General features: G+C 53.5%; 1 non-coding gene across 1 annotated transcript in view; it reads right to left on the reverse strand.

The window, feature by feature from the left end:
* Positions 1-1,274, reverse strand: part of LOC124569581 — a 1,910-nt gene extending 636 nt beyond the window's left edge. The window contains exon 1 of the ribosomal RNA XR_006971258.1: positions 1-1,274. This exon is cut by the window's left edge and continues 636 nt beyond it. This is a non-coding gene — a ribosomal RNA (small subunit ribosomal RNA).
* Between the last annotated feature and the right edge of the window lie 3,726 nt (positions 1,275-5,000).

The raw sequence follows: 5,000 nt of genomic DNA on the forward strand, positions 1-5,000 counted from the left end.
AGGCTCCACTCCTGGTGGTGCCCTTCCGTCAATTCCTTTAAGTTTCAGCTTTGCAACCATACTTCCCCCGGAACCCAAAAGCTTTGGTTTCCCGGAGGCTGCCCGCCGAGTCATCGGAGGAACTGCGGCGGATCGCTGGCTGGCATCGTTTATGGTTAGAACTAGGGCGGTATCTGATCGCCTTCGAACCTCTAACTTTCGTTCTTGATTAATGAAAACATACTTGGCAAATGCTTTCGCTTCTGTTCGTCTTGCGACGATCCAAGAATTTCACCTCTAACGTCGCAATACGAATGCCCCCGCCTGTCCCTATTAATCATTACCTCGGGTTCCGAAAACCAACAAAATAGAACCGAGGTCCTATTCCATTATTCCATGCACACAGTATTCAGGCGGGCTTGCCTGCTTTAAGCACTCTAATTTGTTCAAAGTAAACGTGCCGGCCCACCGAGACACTCACTCAAGAGCACCCTGGTAGGATTGCAACGGGGTCCGCCTCGGGACGCACGAGCACGCACGAGGCGCGTCGCACGCCTTCAGCTCGCCCCACCGGCAGGACGTCCCACGATACATGCCAGTTAAACACCGACGGGCGGTGAACCAACAGCGTGGGACACAAATCCAACTACGAGCTTTTTAACCGCAACAACTTTAATATACGCTATTGGAGCTGGAATTACCGCGGCTGCTGGCACCAGACTTGCCCTCCAATAGATACTCGTTAAAGGATTTAAAGTGTACTCATTCCGATTACGGGGCCTCGGATGAGTCCCGTATCGTTATTTTTCGTCACTACCTCCCCGTGCCGGGAGTGGGTAATTTGCGCGCCTGCTGCCTTCCTTGGATGTGGTAGCCGTTTCTCAGGCTCCCTCTCCGGAATCGAACCCTGATTCCCCGTTACCCGTTACAACCATGGTAGGCGCAGAACCTACCATCGACAGTTGATAAGGCAGACATTTGAAAGATGCGTCGCCGGTACGAGGACCGTGCGATCAGCCCAAAGTTATTCAGAGTCACCAAGGCAAACGGACCGGACGAGCCGACCGATTGGTTTTGATCTAATAAAAGCGTCCCTTCCATCTCTGGTCGGGACTCTGTTTGCATGTATTAGCTCTAGAATTACCACAGTTATCCAAGTAACGTGGGTACGATCTAAGGAACCATAACTGATTTAATGAGCCATTCGCGGTTTCACCTTAATGCGGCTTGTACTGAGACATGCATGGCTTAATCTTTGAGACAAGCATATGACTACTGGCAGGATCAACCAGGGAGCTGCGTCAACTAGAGCTGAGCAGCCGGCCGCCCGGGAGTGTGTCCCGGGGGCCCGCGCGAACACGCAAGCGTCCGCTCAATTATTCTGCAAACAGGAGGAGGCTGAGCTCCCCTGCACAATACACCTCGAAACCCTCTCAGGTCCCGGCGGCGCGCAGCGCCGTCCTAAGTACTTGGTCGGGTTCGAGAGAGGCGCAATCGCCCGGAGTTTGGCGAGTAGACGCTTTAGGTGCGACCACCCGTGCTCCCAACTGAGCTTGCCGCTGCCGACAGAGGCCCGGGAGCGTGCTGTCGTGGCATTGCCGGCGGGAGACAACACGCGCCACCTACGGTGGCCGGCAGCTCCAACGCCAGCGCCACAGAAGGACAAAAGCCCCACTTGGGTGCCGAAGCGAACTCTCCCAGCACAGCGCACGCGCCAACACGTCCGCACAGCTGCGATACAATCCACCTGCGAGAACCGCAGAGGCGACCGAGCAGCAGACGGCGTCGCGGCGCCGAGCGCCGGGCGGCGGCGCATCCTCAGCGCACACAGTCCTCAATCGGACCAGCACACTGCAGATGTCCACCGCGCTTCGCACCGGGCCCGCGAGGACCTACTTTGGCCGCACGGCGCCGCGTGCAGGGTGCGCCGGCGCGCAGCTGCGCCGCCTGCCGCCTCCGTCGGCCGGCGCGCCTGCCACTGGCCGCCCCCACCAGCCGGCTGTAGCGCGTGCGCCCACGCACCGCGCGGCCAGCACGCCGGAAGGCCCCCCCTCACCGGCCGGGGACGGTCCCACCCAGCCACCGCCGCGTATCGCTTCACACCCACATGCCATTCACGTTCGTGGGCATGGTGGGTATCGCTGAAACAACCGGTTGGTAGCTCAACCGATCGTCGCCATCACTGATTCACCTCTAGCGAGAACAACCGCACCACAACGGTTTACCAGTTCTTCATTTGCGTAACGTCACCAGCAAACGTAGACGTCCATCGCCATTTGCAAATTCAACGATTGTTGCATGCCTGTGTCAGGTGTCACGACACACTATGTCTGCCCACATACACGCAACAACATGTGCACGCTTCGCGAACACGTGGAAGGTGGCCCCCGTACGTATGCGATGTCCATTGCGCGAACGACTGTCAACCGGCCTCTGTCGCATGTCGCAGATGTGGAACGCAGTGCACCATGCTATCACGGTGTGTGAGAAGAGACGACTACGTCTGACAACACGCGCCACTACATCAACAGACGGCTCATGCTGATCGCCATCCACGGCATACCATACTGCAATCCAGCTCTTATAGGGAGACGACACGTAGCTGAGTGCACAATATTTGGACCGTATGGTTCGCCGTTGTTGGCGCAGTCGTGGTACGGTCACACATGTACCACGATGTATCATTCAGTACATGAGGACCAATGTGCGGTACAGTGTGTGATTTGGACGTACAACATCAGCGGACAGTTGCCACAAGCCGTACCACAACGTAGGCTGTGCTTCGCCATGCGAATGCCAATGAACAACTGCGAAGGGCATTGAGCATGTACGTCCTGCCGCCATCCGCATTACAGTGTATAGCTGCAAGGTGTTTAACATGAAGCGATACTCTGGGGACCGGGCAGTGCGAGTAGCAAACTATATTGCGGGGGTTGCAGTTAGGCAACACTACACTAATTTAACGCGTCGTATGACAATTACAGAGCAGGTTAAGGCCCAACGTGTGTTGGGTTAAGGCCCAACGTGTGTTGGGTTAAGGCCCAACGTGTGTTGGGTTAAGGCCCAACGTGTGTTGGGTTAAGGCCCAACGTGTGTTGGGTTAAGGCCCAACGTGTGTTGGGTTAAGGCCCAACGTGTGTTGGGTTAAGGCCCAACGTGTGTTGGGTTAAGGCCCAACGTGTGTTGGGTTAAGGCCCAACGTGTGTTGGGTTAAGGCCCAACGTGTGTTGGGTTAAGGCCCAACGTGTGTTGGGTTAAGGCCCAACGTGTGTTGGGTTAAGGCCCAACGTGTGTTGGGTTAAGGCCCAACGTGTGTTGGGTTAAGGCCCAACGTGTGTTGGGTTAAGGCCCAACGTGTGTTGGGTTAAGGCCCAACGTGTGTTGGGTTAAGGCCCAACGTGTGTTGGGTTAAGGCCCAACGTGTGTTGGGTTAAGGCCCAACGTGTGTTGGGTTAAGGCCCAACGTGTGTTGGGTTAAGGCCCAACGTGTGTTGGGTTAAGGCCCAACGTGTGTTGGGTTAAGGCGCAACATAGGTTAGGTTAAGGCGCAACATAGGTTAGGTTAAGGCGCAACATAGGTTAGGTTAAGGCGCAACATAGGTTAGGTTACGGCGCAACATAGGTTAGGTTAAGGCGCAACATAGGTTAGGTTAAGGCGCAACATAGGTTAGGTTACGGCGCAACATAGGTTAGGTTAAGGCGCAACATAGGTTAGGTTAAGGCGCAACATAGGTTAGGTTAAGGCGCAACATAGGTTAGGTTAAGGCGCAACATAGGTTAGGTTAAGGCGCAACATAGGTTAGGTTAAGGCGCAACATAGGTTAGGTTAAGGCGCAACATAGGTTAGGTTAAGGCGCAACATAGGTTAGGTTACGGCGCAACATAGGTTAGGTTAAGGCGCAACATAGGTTAGGTTAAGGCGCAACATAGGTTAGGTTAAGGCGCAACATAGGTTAGGTTATGGCGCAACATAGGTTAGGTTACGGCGCAACATAGGTTAGGTTACGGCGCAACATAGGTTAGGTTAAGGCGCAACATAGGTTAGGTTAAGGCGCAACATAGGTTAGGTTAAGGCGCAACATAGGTTAGGTTAAGGCGCAACATAGGTTAGGTTAAGGCGCAACATAGGTTAGGTTAAGGCGCAACATAGGTTAGGTTAAGGCGCAACATGGGTTAGGTTAAGGCGCAACATGGGTTAGGTTAAGGCGCAACATGGGTTAGGTTAAGGCGCAACATGGGTTAGGTTAAGGCGCAACATGGGTTAGGTTAAGGCGCAACATGGGTTAGGTTAAGGCGCAACATGGGTTAGGTTAAGGCGCAACATGGGTTAGGTTAAGGCGCAACATGGGTTAGGTTAAGGCGCAACATGGGTTAGGTTAAGGCGCAACATGGGTTAGGTTAAGGCGCAACATGGGTTAGGTTAAGGCGCAACATGGGTTAGGTTAAGGTACAATATGGGTTAGGTTAAGGTACAATATGGGTTAGGTTAAGGTACAATATGGGTTAGGTTAAGGTACAATATGGGTTAGGTTAAGGTACAATATGGGTTAGGTTAAGGTACAATATGGGTTAGGTTAAGGTACAATATGGGTTAGGTTAAGGTACAATATGGGTTAGGTTAAGGTACAATACGGGTTAGGTTAAGGTACAATACGGGTTAGGTTAAGGTACAATACGGGTTAGGTTAAGGTACAATACGGGTTAGGTTAAGGTACAATACGGGTTAGGTTAAGGTACAATACGGGTTAGGTTAAGGCACTTGGGGGGGGGGGGGGCCCGGTTTGTTGATTGTGATTATCGTAAGTAAATGACTGCGGCATCATCTGATTTGCCACGTCAGGGTGCACCTTTGGCTCATAACAGGCGGCGCTCTGATTCCATGCTTGTGGCAGACCTGTGTCTTTCATTCCTGCCATTGTTTGTGTGGTGTGACAGGAGGCAGTATTGTGATGTTGGGTGCACCCCTGTCTGGGACATGTGTGGGTGTTGGTGGCTTAGCTGAGCAATGGTGGTTGTCGGAA

The sequence above is a fragment of the Schistocerca americana genome, unplaced genomic scaffold (genome assembly GCF_021461395.2).
Source record: "Schistocerca americana isolate TAMUIC-IGC-003095 unplaced genomic scaffold, iqSchAmer2.1 HiC_scaffold_1511, whole genome shotgun sequence".
In the NCBI taxonomy this organism is placed as follows: domain Eukaryota; kingdom Metazoa; phylum Arthropoda; class Insecta; order Orthoptera; family Acrididae; genus Schistocerca; species Schistocerca americana.